General features: G+C 35.4%; 1 protein-coding gene across 1 annotated transcript in view; it reads right to left on the reverse strand.

Annotated features, from left to right (window-relative positions):
- MBD5 (methyl-CpG binding domain protein 5) overlaps positions 1-11,759 on the reverse strand; it is a 143,240-nt gene extending 131,481 nt beyond the window's left edge. Inside the window, exon 1 of the mRNA XM_029225964.1 lies at positions 11,383-11,759. The gene's annotated coding sequence lies outside the window, so the exon portion shown is untranslated. The remainder of the gene's footprint in view (positions 1-11,382) is intronic.
- Positions 11,760-16,717: the final 4,958 nt, after the last annotated feature.

Below are 16,717 nucleotides of genomic sequence, written 5' to 3' on the forward strand. Positions count from 1 at the left end.
TCTGGCTCCAAAATCTGTGCTCTTAATCACTACCCTCTTCATCTTTAAACAAACAAAGACAAACAAACAAAACTCCCAGAGAATATGAAAGACTCTTGGAAAATGAAAACATAATTTTATATTGCAACCCTCCTATGAATCTCTTCTTTTGGTTTGGTTTTAGGAATTGAGAGCATTGCCTGGAAATAGATTTAAAAAGAAATAGAAAATATTATTGTAAAGAAGAGACATTAGATGTTCAGCTCTTGTGGTCCTTCACAGAATAACAACAGTTACAGAAGGAAAGAACAAGAAGAAAAAAAAAGGAAGGACATTACTAAAGAAATAGTACAAGATGATTTTCTAGGGATTAAACTCCTCAGATGAAAGTGCTCACTGAATACAACATGAACAGAAAAAAGCCTATAACATGCATATCATTGGGAACTGAAAACATCAAGAAAAACAAGAATGGACCCCAAAAGTTACCAGAAGGAAAGAACAGGTGAGCTACAAAGGACCAACTCAGGTTGGTGTAAATAAATTTTAAAAGATTGTGGAGCATCACCATCCAAGTTCAGTGGGAAAATGATTTGTACCCTAGAATCCCAGACAACCTACAATTCAGATGGCAAAGCAGCTAGATAGGCAGCAACTGCTTACCCTCAGCACATTCTTCAAAGGCGGTACTCTTCCTACAATTTTTAACACAACGATTGTTAAGACTATTATAAAAACAGTCAGTTGTGGAAGTGGCACAAAATGTCAGTTGTTAGACTGTGTCTCATGTAGAGCAAGTAGTCGAACGTGGCACCTTTTAATGCTTTTTCTCCCTCTCCAATACTGATGCACAAACCCCGCTTCTCCCCTTTCCCCCAGTCAGGCCCTGCTCCCATGCTTGCACCTTCTGATGTTAGAACCTGGATACACTTCTAGCGAGAATAAAATAAAGAACATTCAAACATGTGAAAGTTCAAAAAGTTTATCATCCATATATTCTTTCTTAGAAAGTTGCTAAGGGATATGCTTCATTAAAGGAGGATGTACAATGATAAAGAGAAAAAATGTGGGTTGAGGAGGAAAGGGAAGCCTTAGGATGACAGTTGTGCAGCCAAAGGATGTAAGGATCTAGAAGAGCAGCTCCCAGGGAAAAGAACAAAAACAAAAAGAGATGCCCAGAATGTTTCACATAATGAAGAGTTGGAAAGAATTGGGAATATGACAAAGAAAAACAATGCAAGAAAAACAAAAATAGGCAATTAGAAATTTTAAGAAAACTGAAAAATGGCCTAAGTAAGGGAATATAACCAAAGAAGACTACTTGGGACTATAATTAATCATTAATTCAAATGATTCTGTATCTGGCACTATTTTAGCCACTGAGATTATAAAAGTGAGGGGAAAAATAGTAAACCAAAAAAATCAAAGAAATTAAAGTAGATAATCCTTGTCTCCTTGAAGCTGTAGTCAAGGACAGAGAGAGTGACAATAATTTTAAAAATTAAGTGAAATACAATATATGATTTGTATTAACAATAAGTGCTACAGCGAAAAATACAACAGACAGTAAAACAAGAATCCTAGGTAGGGGAGTTGCTATTTCCGATAAGATGGTCAGGAACAGCCCTACTGAGCAGCTGTCACTTGGGTCAAGAACTTAAGGAAGGGCAGGAACAGTCAATGTGGTCCTGTGGGTGAATGGATGTTCCAGGTGGTAGGAACAGAAAATGCAAAGGCACTTTTCACACAATAATATATAAATGCTTAATTATGGTTATAAAATAGATGTAAATGGCATCAATTTTGGAAATACAAAAATGAAAGAACTGAGAACAGAACCATGGAGAATGTGGACACACTTATCCTCATCTGCTAGAGGGGACAATCCCAAAGCAGCACCTACAGTTAATGGGATAAGAAATAAAGGTATTATAAAGGTATACTGCTGTATCCACAGTTACAACAGAGAAACCCAAAACAGAGATAAAACCAAATGAAGAATGATAGAGAAAAGGTAGAGGTGGGGTAGGGTTAAGTGAGTGAATTTATAATGCCTCCTTTATTTGTGTGTGTGTGTATGTGTGTGTGCATTACTATATGATGCCTAAAAGTGATAAATTAAAAAATTTGAGGTGGAAGCAAATTACTTTTACCTGGATAAATGAAGATAAATATCAGAAGGAAAAGTGGAAAGAGAAGTGAGGCATCAGTGGGAAAAGGGGAACCAAAGAACTATTGATTTTAACCATGTGCATATATCAATTTGACTTAAGCACACCCACCTACCGACACACACACACACACACACACACACACACACCCTTTGGAAGCTCTTAGGATAAATAACACTGCCTACAGGGCCCTGCCTGCCTCACCAGCCTCACTTCATGCCTCCCTCACCTGCACTCTCTGCTCTGACCACACCGGCCCCCTTTCAGCTTCCTGAGCAAGCAAGTCCCTATGCTGTTCCTTCCATCTGAAATGTTTGGCCCAATATTCACCTCCAGGCTGACTTATCCATTAGGTACAGCGGGCACAAGTGCCTAGGGCCCAAAATACTTTTAGGAGTCCATGAAAATGTTTTACTTTCTATTAAAATAAGGAAAAAAAAAACACTTTTCGTTGAAAGAAAATGTTTTAGTATATAATACTAACATATTTGTCTTCACACCAGTATAATCACAAAATACAATTTTTAATATTCTTATGGAGGAAGGGGCCCATGAAGGCAAAAGTGTCTAGGGCCCATAAAAGTCACAGTGTGGCCCCTGCCTATCCTACTCCCCATTTCCACCTGACCTTGTGGATCCTACTCATCCCTCAGATCTCAGCCAAAAAGCCCCTTCTTCGGAGATCCTTTGCCTGATTTTCCCAGACTATATGAGGTCCCTACATATGTTCTTGCATTACCTTATAATGTGGAAATGAAATGAATTGTGTAATTTTCTGTTTAATGAAATCAGGAACTGTGCCTACCTCATTTACCACTATGTTTCCAGTACAAAGCCTTATATGTATTGATGTGAGGCCATGTAGGACTGAGAATTTTCTACTGTGGCTCCCTCAAGCCCTGGTTCAGGTTTCTGATCCCAAATTTACTACTTACTATTTAATCTCTTATTGATTCAGTTTCCTCATTTAAAATTGGGGATAATAATGGAGTTTTGAGTTAGAATGTGAATTAGAATAGTGACCAGCATATAGTAAACCCTATATAAAGCCTCGTTACCCTTCTTCATGTTATTAGATGATTACGAGAACACTACCTTTTTTATTAGTATTATCATCATTATTATTCCATACACTGGGTGAGTTAAGTAAATGTTTTAGTTTGTTAATTTCCTCCCTCTTACTATCTATTATGTAAATATGTTTTAAAAGAGGGTGGAGTCATTTTAAGAACTTAAGTCACAAAGTTTTTAGAGAAGAGTTAGAGCAAAGAGCTATAAGGATCGAAGGAAATGGAGATTTTGGTAATTGAAAATACATAATTATCCACGAATTCAAAACTTCAGGGCTTTCAAAATAGCCACACTAACCAGTTCATAATTTTACATGATAAGATCGGGCTAGAAGAATGTTTTTAGCAAAGAGTAGTAAATCAGAATTCTCTCAAACATAAATTTCCACGAAAATCTAATAAAAATGAGAGGTGGAATTTATTATCTTTTTTAAAAAAATCTTACCCATTTCCCCTGAATAGATGCTCTACACAGTTGAACACAATTTTCAATAGTGATATTACTTTCTTGGGGTTACAATTTTTTAATACATAATTCCATCTGAGGGTAAATAAAAATACATACCCACAAAGCAGTAAAAATAAAATAAAGCAACAGTAAATGAAAAGCCTGCCAACGGTTTTCATTTTGGTAAACATTTATCTTAACATTTAAGCTTCAGACTCCTGAGATGACCCTTGGGATAAAATGACAGACTCAAGTCTTGATTCCTTCTGGTATTTCAAACAATACTCCACAAACTAAGGACCATTTATTTTGAGGATAAATGACTGTCTAGGAGGATTAATGTCCTCGGGCTTTGCCTGGGGTCTGTAATCTCACCTAATCATTATTCACAATCACCCAGAAAAGCCTCAAGCTAAAACTGTGATTGCTACTTAGAACTAAACTTGCAAATTCATTAAAAAAATTCTTTCTTCTTTCATGATTTCATTTTTTTGCTTAATCCATGTGCACCTTTAGACACGAACTGCAGCAAATATTAAAACCTAGAGCAACAGTCAACATGTTTTGAGTGTTGCTTTCTTCATTAATTTATGAAAAAGATAAGCCATCCTTTATTTGAAAACCAAAATAAAATTTATAAATGCAAAAATGAATTGAGGGATGCAGCATTCCCTGAAAATAAGGGAATAATCTAGAGTCAAATCATGCCACACATTTCTTTAATTAGACCTTTCAAATTATTTTTCCTTAGGATGTAATTTCTTGCCATCTATCTTGCCAAAACTTTCCATTCCTGCTTTATCTCTAGGATTGACTGCTGGAATCCTCTCTCTGTTCTTCCAGTAACTCTGTCTACTTTAGTTGATAGAGAAATACAATTTCTTACTGATTATAACATTTAGGAGTCTCTTCTCTGAATAACAGCAATTAAGAGTGAGGACTATGTGTCTCGGACTGCCTAGGTTAGAGTCAGATTCCTTGCCTCTGTAAAAGGGGATAATAAAAGATTTTACCTCAAAGCACACTGTAAGGATTAAATGAAATAAATAATTCAAAGTATTTAGTAGATTGACTGCTACATAGTAAGCACTGAATAACTGTTATTATTGCTAATAATGATAACTTTTTAGAACCTTTTATTTATAATACTTCTTAAATATCTTCTGAGAAAACTGGATAAAGAAACATCCTTGTGACTTTGGATAAGCTTCAGCTAAGCTCTCTGCTCTTCTGTTTTCTCATTTATAAAATGAAATAATCTGGCAATATTAACCTAAAGGAGTCTCTTAACTATAAAAACTTACATGATATTACTTAGCTGTGACGAAGGTTCAGATTTATTTTCCTTCTCTACATTTGATATGTATTGACAATCTTATTTCCAGTTGAGACTAACTCTGGTTTTTTTATCCTTCTTCTTTGAATAAGAATCATGTCTAATGATATTCTGTACTCTTTCTGGCATTAGTAATCATGAGATACTTTCTTAACTTCTTATGATGAACTTTTACATTCAGTATCAAACCCCAAAGAAGGCCTTAAGATGGTATTGCTTTCTTCTGAACTGATAGCTCATAAACTAATCAGATATTAACCACATATAACAAATGAAATTCTATCTAATCCACGGATTAAAAAAAAACAAAACAAACCCTGTTATGTTTCTGGAGAGGCATATACAAAGTTTTACTCAAAAGGCTTGGAAAGTCTTTTTAATATAGTAACATAATTCACAATTTAGGATAGTGCCTTCTGAGGACAGGAAAATAAAATTTATATCATGGTATAAGAAGAGTCATAGATTCTAATAAGGCATAACTTTAGTAAAAAAGGAAGCTGAAGCTTTTTATTAAGATATAACTTTAGGGGCTTCCCTGGTGGCGCAGTGGTTGAGAATCTGCCTGCTAATGCAGGGAACACGGGTTCAAGCCCTGGTCTGGAAGGATCCCACATGCTGCGGAGCAGCTAGGCCCGTGAGCCACAACTACTGAGCCTGCGCGTCTGGAGCTTGTGCTCCACAACAAGAGAGGCTGCGATAGTGAGAGGCCCGCGCACCGTGATGAAGAGTGGCCCCCGCTTGCCACAACTAGAGAAAGCCCTTGCATAGAAATGAAGACCCAACACAGCAAAAATAAATAATTAATAAACTCCTACCCTCAACATCTAAAAAAAAAAAAAAAAATGATTAAAAGAACAGGATTTGGTTAAAAAAAAAAGATATAACTTTAGTAACAAAAAAGTTATACGGATATCATACAGATATGTATATTTAATCAATGAGAGAGGAGTAACATAAGTATTTAGTATAATTAAATTCTCATAGAGGCTATTTTAAAATCCTGAATTATGTAACAATAATCTTAACTAATGCTGATGTTTGGTTTAACATTATAAGTATCTTGTAGTGAAAGTCAGTGATTCCAGCAAGACAAACTATGGCAGATGTAAAATACAGGTTAGTTAAAAATACCTTTAAAGTCAGTGTGCATACTGAAGTACTTAATGATTTAATATCTGAATTTGCTTCAAAATAATACAGACGATATAAGTGAAACAAGATTAGCTGTGAGTTCTTAATTACTGAAGCCAGACTGAGGTACATGGAGGTTCATTATACTATTCTGCCAAATACTCTGTGTTTAAAACCGTCCGTAATATACACAGTTAAAAAAAAAAAAAAAAGCCAATGTACCAGCAGACACCAAAACCAGAACCCATGAGGAAGATGATAGATTTAACCTCATAAAAATGCTAACTTTATATGGCAAAAAGTAAGTACATAAAACAAAAACAACCAGCTTTACAACAAATGTTAAAGGAACTTCCCTAGGTGGGAAAGAGACCAGCAACATAAAACAACCTTGTATACATATAGACTGCTATATCAAAACCTCATGGGAACAGCAAACCAAAAAATTACAATACATAACACACAAAAAGAAAAAGCAACCCAAACACAACACCAAAGATAGTTATCAAATCACAAGAGAAGAGAACAAAAGAGAAAGGGAAGAAGAAAGACCTACAAAAACAAATCCAAAACAATTAAGAAAAGGTCAATAGGAACATACATATCAATAATTACCTTAAATGTAAATGGATTAAATGCTCCAACCAAAAGAAAAAGAGTGGCTGAATGGATACGAAAACAAGACCCATGTATATGCTGTCTAAAAGAGACCCACTTCAGCTCTAGGGACACATACAGACTGAAAATGAGGGGATAGAAAAAGGTATTCCATACAAATAGAAACCAAAGGAAAGCTGGAGTAGCAGCTTTTTAATCAGACAAAATAAACTTTAAAATAAAGACTGTTACAAGACACAAGGAAGGACACTACATAATGATGAAGGGACCAATCCAAGAAGAAGACATAACAATTGTAAATATATATGCACCCAACATAGGAGCACCTCAATATATAAGGCAAATGCTAACAGCCATAAAATGAGAAACTGACAGTAACACAATAATAGTGGGGGATTTTAACACCCCAATTACCCCAATGGACAAATCATCCACACAGAAGACCAATAAGGAAACACAAGCCTTAAATGACACATTAGACGAGAGAGACTTAATTGATATTGATAGGACACTCCAGCCAAAAGCAGCAGAATACACTTTCTTCTCAAGTGCGCATGGAACATTCTCCAGGAGAGTTCACATCCTGGTCCACAAATCAAGCCTTGGTAAATTTAAGAAAATTGAAATCATATCAAGCATCTTTTCTGACCACAACTCAATGAGATTAGAAATCAATTATAGGAAAAAAACTGTAAAAAACACAAACACATGGAGGCTAAACAATGTTACTAAACAACCAATGGATAACTGAAGAAATTAAAGAAGAAATAAAAAAATACCTAGAGACAAACAACAATGAAGACACAATGATCCAAAACCTATGGGACACAGCAAAAGCAGTTCTGAAAGGGAGGTTTATAACAATGCAATCTTACCTCAGGAAACAAGAAGGATCTCAAATAAACAACCTAAAAACACAACTAAAGCAACTAGAGAAAGAAGAACAAACAAAACCCAAAGTTAGTAGAATGAAAGAAATCATAAAGATCAGACCAGAAATAAATGAAATACAGATGAAGAAAACAATGGCAAAGATCAATAAAACTAAAAGCTGTTTCTTTGAGAAGATAAACAAAATTGATAAATCTTATGCCAGACTCATCAGCAAAAAAAGGGACAGGACTCAAACCAATAAAATTAGAAATGAAAAAGGAGAAGTTACAACTGACACCACAAATACAAAGCATCAAAAGAGACTACTATAAGCAACTATATGCCAATAACATGGACAACTTAGAAGAAATGGACAAACTCTGAGAAAGGTACAACTTTCCAAGCCTGAACCAGGAAGAAATAGACAATATGAACAGACCAATTACAAGTAATGAAATTGAAACTGTGATTAAAAACTTCAAACACACAAAAGTCCAGGACTAGATGGCTTCACAGGTGAATTCTATCAAATATTTAGAGAAAAGTTAACACCAATCCTTCTCAAACTCTTCCAAAAAATTGCAGAGGAACAAACACTCCCAAACTCATTCTATGAGGCCACCATCATCCTGATACCAAAACCAGACAAAGATATCATAAACAAAGAAAATTACAGGCCAATATCACTGATGAACGTAGACGCAAAAATCCTCAACAAAAGACTAGCAAACCGAATCCAACAACACATTAAAAAGATCACACACCATGATCAAATGGAATATATCCCAGGGACACAAGGATTCTTCAACATACACAAATCAATCAATTTATACACCACATTAACAAACTGAAGAAAAAAACCCATATGATCATCTCAATAGATGCAGAAAAAGCTTTTCACAAAACTCAACACCTATTTATGATAAAAACTCTCCAGACAGTGGACATGGAGGTAACATACCTCAACATAATAAAGGCCATATACAACACACCCACAGCAAACATTATTCTCAATGGTGAAAAACTGAAAGCATTTTCTCAAAGATCAGGAACAAGACAAAGATGTCCACTCTAGCCACTTTTGTTCAACATAGTTTTGTAAGTCCTAGCCACAGCAATCAGAGAAGAAAAAGAAAGAAATCCAAATTGGAAAAGAAGAAGTAAAACTGAAACTGTTTGCAGATGACATGATACTATACATAGAAAATCCTAAAGATGCTACCAGAAAACTACTAGAGCTCATCAATGAGTTTGGTAAAGTTGCAGGATACATAATTAATACACAGAAATCTCTTGCATTCCTACACACTAACAACGAAAGTTCAGAAAGAGAAATTAAGGAAACAATCCCATTTACCATTGTATCAAAAAGAATAAAATACCTAGGAATAAACTACTTAAGGAGGCAAAAGACCTGTACTCTGAAAACTATAAGATACTGATGAAAGAAATCAAAGATGACACAAAGAAATGGAGAGATATACCATGTTCTTGGATTGGAAGAATCAATATTATCAAAACGACTATACTATCCAAGGCAATCTACAGATTCAATGGAATCCCTATCAAAGTAACAATGGCATTTTTCACAGAACTAGAAAATTTTTTTTTACAATTTTACAACACAAAAGACCCTGAATAGCCAAAGCATCCTGAGAAAGAAAAACAGAGCTGGAGGAATCAGGCTCCCTGACTTCAGACTATTCTACAAAGCTACAGTAATCAAAACCATATGGTAATGGCACAAAAACAGAAATATAGATCAATAAAACAGGATAGAAAGTCCAGAGATAAACCCACACACCTATTGTCAACTAATCTATGACAAAGGAGGCAAGAATATACAATGGAGAAAAGATGGTCCCTTCAATAAGTAGTGTGGGGAAAACTGGACAGTTACATGTAAAAGAATAAAATTAGAACACTCCCTAACATCATACACAAAATAAACTCAAAATGGATTAAAGACCTAAACGTAAGGTGGCAAAGTATAAAACTCTTAGAGGAAAACATAGGCAGAACATTCTCTGACATAAATTGCAGAAAGATCTTTTCTGGCCCACCTCCTAGAGTAATGAAAACAAAACCAAAAATAAACAAATGGGACCTAATGAAACTTAAAAGCTTTTGCAGAGCAAAGGAAACCATAAACAAAATGAAAAGACAACCCACGTAATGGGAGAAAAGATTTGCAAATGAAGTGACCAGGGAGGGATTCATCTCCCATATATATAAACAGTTCATGCAGCTCAATAACAAAAAAACAAACGACCCAATCAAAAAATGAGAAGACTTAAATAGACATTTCTCCAAAGAAGGCATACAGATGGCCAACAAACACATGAAAAGATGCTCAACATCACTAATTATTAGAGAAAAGCAAATCAAAACTACAATGAGTTATCACCTCACACCAGTCAGAATGGCCATCATCAAAAAGTCTACAAACAATAAATGCTGGAGAGGGTGTGGGGAAAAGGGAACCCTCCTGCACTGTTGGTGGGAATGTAAATTGCTACAGCCACTATGGAGAACAGTATGGAGGTTCCTTAAAAAACTAAACATAGAGCTACCATATAATCCAGCAACCCCACTCCTGGGCACATATCTGGACAAAACCATAATTTGAAAAGATACATGCACCCCAATGTTCACTGCTGCTCTATTTACAATAGCCAAGACATGGAAGCAACCTAAATGTCCATCGACAGAGGAATGAATAAAGAAGATGTGGTACATATATACAATGGAATATTATTCAGCCATAAAAAAGAACAAAATAATGCCATTTGCAGCAACATGGATGGACCCAGAGATTGTCATACTGAGTGAAGTAAGTCAGACAGAGAAGGACAAGTATCGTATAATATCGCTTACATATGGAATCTAAAAAAATGATACAAATGAACTCATTTACAAAATAGAAACAGAGTTACAGATGTAGAAAACAAACTTATGGTTACCAAGGGGGAAATTGGTAGGGAGGAATTAATTGGGAGATTGGGATTGATATATACACAGTACTATAAATAAAGTAGACAATCAACAAGGATCTACTGTATAGCACAAGGAAGTCTACTCAATATTCTGTGATAACCTATATGGGAAAAGAATCTGAAAAAGAATGGATATAGGTATATGTATAACTGAATCACTTTGCTGTACACCTGAAATGAACACAACATTGTAAATCAACTACACTCTAATATAAAATTAAATTAAATTTAAAAAATTAAAAAAGAAGCATTCTAGCCAAGGAACATTTATATTCTATTATTTCTAGTCATAATATATGTACATATGTATATAATAATACATAATGCATAATATATATGTATTATTATGCATCATATAGACATATATCAATAAATTCAGAAAGACATGACAACATATAAAAAGTACTTATCTCAAGGTGGTAAGATTACTCTACTTTTCCATATTGTCTTTTCTTGTTTTTACAATAAACATGTATTAATTTTATAATAGAAATATTCTTTAGAGGTGTTTGTATGTCAACTATTTCGAGAAGTCCAGCATTTTATTTATTTTTTGAATTTTATTTATTTTTTTATACAGCAGGTTCTTATTAGTTATCCATTTTATACATATTAGTGTATATATGTCAATCCCAATCTCCCAATTGGCATTTTAATCTATAGATGTCAGATGTTTTTCATATTCAATAAATATTAAGTTCACAGACAAGAAAACTATAATTATATGAAGAATTCATGCAGAGAAAACAACTCCTACCTTCTGCAGAGAAACTGATAAAAACATAACATGTGCTGTGAGACCCAGCAGCGTAATGGAGGCAGTAAATCTCTAGATGCTCTATGCCTTTACGAGTCCCTATAAAGGAGTACCTCTTCTCTCTGTAACAGAAATAACATAGACACACACATTTATTTAAAGGAATGTAAATTATCCTTAAGTACACACTGGAGCTATATAGGCTGCTGCCTGTTTTCAAGTGGGGTCTCACAGAAAAACAGTTGGAAATATTACCACTTTAAAAAAAAAATAAATTTATTTATTTATTTTTGGCTGCATCGGGTCTTTGTTGTTGTGTGCAAGCTTTCTCTAGTTGCGGTGCACGGGGGCTACCCTTCATTGCGGTACGTGGGCTTCTCATTGTGGTGGTTTCTCTTGTTGCAGATCATGGGCTCTAGGCGCGTAGGCTTCGGTAGTTGTGGCAAGCGGGCTCAGCAGTTGTGGTTCGTGGGCTCTAGAGCACAGGCTCAGTAGTTGTGGAGGATGGGCTTAGCTGCTCTGCGGCATGTGGGATCTTCACAGACCAGGGATCAAAGCCGTGTCCCCTGAATTGGCAGGTGGATTCTTAACCTCTGTGCCACCAGGGAAGTCCTATTTTTTTTTTTAATTTACCATTTTAACCATTTTATTTATTTACTTTTGACTGTATTGGGTCTTAGCTGTGGCATGAGGGACCTTTGTTGTGCCATGTGGGCTTCTTAGTTGCGGCATGCATGCGGGATCTAGTTCCCTGACCAGGGACTGAATCCACGCCCTCTGCATTGGAAGCGTGGAGTCTTAACCACTGGATCACCAGGGAAGTCCCCCATTACCACTTATTTGTTATATGACCTTGGGAACATTACTTATCCTCTCTGTGCCTTAGTTTCCTCATCTGTAAATAGGGATAATAACAGTACCCAAGTAGAAGGGTTATTATAAAGATTAATATTCATAAAGTACAACAGTGTCAGATACAATAACAATAGTGTATGCCATATATGTGGTTTTTAAAGAGAAATACCTGAGTGGGGTTGATTATATTAATAGAGACTCTTCACAGACCATATTACTTTCAGTGATATTTTACTTCTGTTAACATCTCAAGTAATTCTCACTTCAGTGCTATGAATGGATATTATTACCACCTAGCCCTCAGCTTTGCAAATCAGAAAGTTGATTTCATCAGAGCTCCCCAAACTGTTACAAACTCACAAGAACTGATAAATTTAAAAAGGCAACTTTTTGGTGTTCCAAAATGATAGCAAATGGACTGGATATAATACTATTTCCTGCTACCTGGTCTATTTAAGTAGAAACCACTTAGAAACTACCTGTTTAGTGTAAAGTTAAAGCAAGTAGAACTGAAAAACTCAAACTGGATCTTCCATCAAACCATAGTAGTGTGCTTTTCTACGGTGTTACTAATCTCCTCTTACACTTGATATGATACCTTGAGAAAGCACAACATCACCAATGGAATATTCTTGCCAAGAACGTTTAATCTCAATCTAATAATCAAAAAAAAAATCAGAAAAATCTAAATTAAGAGACATCTTGCAAACAATTTGCCCAGACTTTTAAAACATGTCAACAACATGACACAAGAAGGCTGGGAATTTTTCTTTTTTTAAGTTTAAAGGAGATTAAATGGATATGACAACTGAATACAATGCATGATCCTTGACTGGATCTTGGAATCAGGGGGAAAAAAGACAGCTATAATTACTGAACAGTTCGGAAATTTAAAATACAGACTTTTAAAATCCCTATTAGTTAATACATTTAAAATTAGGTGGATTATTCCTGTAAATAAAAATTATTCATTCATGCATTTATATGCATCATAATTAATTAAACATCTATTCAGTGTGATAGGCCTGCAGATAATAAAAATTCTTGCAAGTAACAGACCTTAAAATACAGTCTTGGCCTGGCCAAAGAGGTCAGGTGAAGGGTGGTGCGGACCCCTCTATCTTAGTCTGGCAAGTTAGCAAAGTGGCTAAACCACCATCTGATATATTTGGGACTCAGGCCATCTTCCTACTGAAGTGTTTTCCCTTCTAATGAAGGGGAAAAATTCAGAATGTTGGAGCAGGCTGCTGCTTCATGCAGCCTTCAATAAAGTTCTACAAGAAAGAGTGGCACATCAGGAAGCAGAGAAGGGAAAAAAAGATAGCTTTGCCAAAAGAGCTACTTTCTGTCTGTGGATGAGAATCAGATGATCTGGAGCTTGGCAGGACTGAAGAAGCCAAATTATAAATGTTTTATAATTATCTTTTATTTATTTTTGAATAGGTTATTTGCATGATATAGAATTTGAGAGATATAAAAAGGCAGTGAAAAATTTCCCATCCAGTCTTGTCCCCCAGACATCTATTTTCCCTCCCCAGAGGCAATCCCTGCTACCGCTCATGTATTCTTCCAGAAATGTTTAATGCATTGCCATATCTATACATGTATTTACAGAAATGGAGCAGGTTATACACTCTGTTCTATACCTTGCTTTCTTTATGTAATATGTTTTGTCAATTGATCACTTCAGTACATAGAGAGCTGCATTATTATATATTATTTTCATAAAGCTTATACTGTAAAAACTACAGAGTAGATAAGAACGCAAGACGACACAACAGGTGTTTTCCCATGGAAAGGAAAAAAAATACTGTCCACCAGACAAAAAAGAGCGTTGAGGTATCTGAGGGTAGAGTACTGAAGATGACGACTGAGAAAGGTAGCTGGGAGGATTTGTCTGAAGACATCTTTGGATTCAGAGAGTACCAGTGCATTGTGGCAGAACATCTGAAAAGTTACTGAAGCCTTTGCCATGAGAGGGGTGCAAAAGTGACTAAGACTGATCTGGCAGACATTAAGGAGACTGGGGTTTGAGGAAACAGGGTGAAGAGTACCTGCTCCTCACAACTGGAGACCACAGCAAGAACCGCAGCAGTAGACTAAGTATATGAAGTCCAGAGGCCCAGCAAGAGGAAACACATCTCAGCGGATGACGGCACATGGTGCCCAAATGCCAAGGGCCCTGAGTAACTCAGCAGAGACCAGCAAGCAGAGAGAAGAATGTGGAAGCCCATGCTTATCCGCTAATATCAGGATGATATGAGTCTGCCCAGGAACTTGGGGAAGAGCAGAAGGGAAGGAGAGGATAAGAAGAATCTTAGTTTAAAGCCTAAACTGACTCAATTTTAACTCAGAAGTGACCAAGTTACTACCAGCTGGTAAGATTAAGTTTTCCTTTATCTATGGAAGTGATGGGGTGGGGGGACCAGGAGAAGAGGTTTGTGAGTTAATCCTGTTCACACATAGGCAAACGGTATTTTACACACTTAATAAGGTTTAAACCTACATAGCTCATAAGGCTGTTACAAGGATTCAATGAAATGGTTGTGTGAAAATGTACAAAGAATAAATGGTGTGATTTTCTGGTTACAATTTTTTTTTATATCTTTATTGGAGTATAATTGCTTTACAATGTTGCATTAGTTTCTGCTGGTTACAGTTTTTGATAGCAACCTTTCTGTGACTTCCCCCCAAGTTCTGGGGAACTTTACGGTGGTCCTATATTTCCAAATTTTATTATACACGGCCACTTCCAAAGAGTATTAGCTTTGAAGTAAGTGAATCCTCGGTTCAAATTCTACCTCTGTCACCCACTAGCTGTAAGAATCTGGGGAAGTAACTTAACTTCTCTGAGTCTCTGAATCTTTATTCATAAAACATAGTGTGACAATCAAAAATTATGTTATACTGTATTAAGTGAAATAATGAAATGTACACACGACACTGTCTTTAATAACCAAAAATCACTGTATACATATATTAAGTAAGATAATGAAACAAACAATTACTTCCTCTAAAGGTTAAACAATGTTGCCCAGTTTTTGATTTGGAAATTTTGATAATCTTGTCCATGTCCTGACTCTAATATATTGAGCTCTGTAATATACGGCTCTTAGTTATTGTTCCCAGGGCAATGGAGTACTAAACATCCCCACACACTGTGAAGAAAGCAGGCCTGTGTCATAATAAAAGCATTCAATATAAAATATATGATACATAACCAGCAATCTCTTCAAGTCTTACTCTGAGACTGAGTATAGGAATTGGATATGGTAATTTCCCATTTTCTTAAAATAGAAATTATCTTTTTGAAAAAGATATTAAAAAAAAGGTATTTATCTCAAATCTAACACATGTTAGAAAGAAAAACTACTCAGTAGATAATAATGTTGATTTCTGGTTAAAGATGGTAGATTGAACATATACTTAATTCCATCCCCTTTCAAAACCACATTAAAATACAATATAATATTAAATATTTCATTAAAAAGCATGAAACAAGAAAGAAAAAGAGAATGAGGGATGAATGACAGTACCAAAATTTCGAAACTAGACAGCAGAAGGACTACAGCTAACTGACTTAGCAAATCCAAACAAACTAAATCTTAAACTAGTAGGAGATAAAGCCAGGAAAAAGTTTTATTTGCATTACAGTTTCCAAGAAACTTAGTAATTGGTAGCACCCAGACTTATGGAAGTAGTTTAAAGGTAGAAATAAGAGCAAGGCTGGTTGGAAGTCTGTTTAAGAATTAGTCTCTTGCATTCCCTCTCTACCATCTGCAACTGGACAAGTACCCCTCCCTCTATCATCCTAGCCGAAGACAATGTTTATTCTTTGGAGTGGTAAAACAGAAGGTTCCCAAACTGGGAAATTTGGAGAATTCTGGTCAGCAGAGTACTCTACTGAAAACAGAACTGAATGAAATTTTATACTTTGAATATGACATCCCAAGTCCTCTTCTACTTAGTTTGTAAAATGCTAGTAGCGCATCTTATAACCTCTAGGTAGGAGAGTGAAAGATTCTTCTTTGGAGAATCTAACTGGATTAAAGAGAATCTAACTGGATTAAAAACTGGATTAAAGTTCTCAATAAATTGACACTGGGAGTTCCTGAACAAAACAGCATAGTCAGATCTATGGAATGCACAGTCATCAAGCCCCAATTATGTATTATCCAGATATCCCTCTTTCTTTAAACATGAGCAGTGGGAAATTAATGGATTAAATGTGAAGCTGAAAAAAAATCAAGAAGTAGAAATAATCATAATTTATTTAGAGATATTCTTCTTCATAAACACCAAAAGAAACACCTAGAAAGAACCGAAAGTGATTGCTTCTGGTAATTGGAAAAATGGTGAAAAGAGGTGTAGAACAGGAAACTGCTAATTTCTTTTAAAAATAAGTCTTGTAGGACTACTTGATTTTTTAAACTATGTGCATGTGTAACTTTGATAAATATAGAACAAAACAGTATAAAAT

The sequence above is a fragment of the Monodon monoceros genome, unplaced genomic scaffold (assembly GCF_005190385.1).
Source record: "Monodon monoceros isolate NGI ecotype Baffin Bay Population unplaced genomic scaffold, NGI_Narwhal_1 Super_Scaffold_16, whole genome shotgun sequence".
NCBI lineage: Eukaryota > Metazoa > Chordata > Mammalia > Artiodactyla > Monodontidae > Monodon > Monodon monoceros.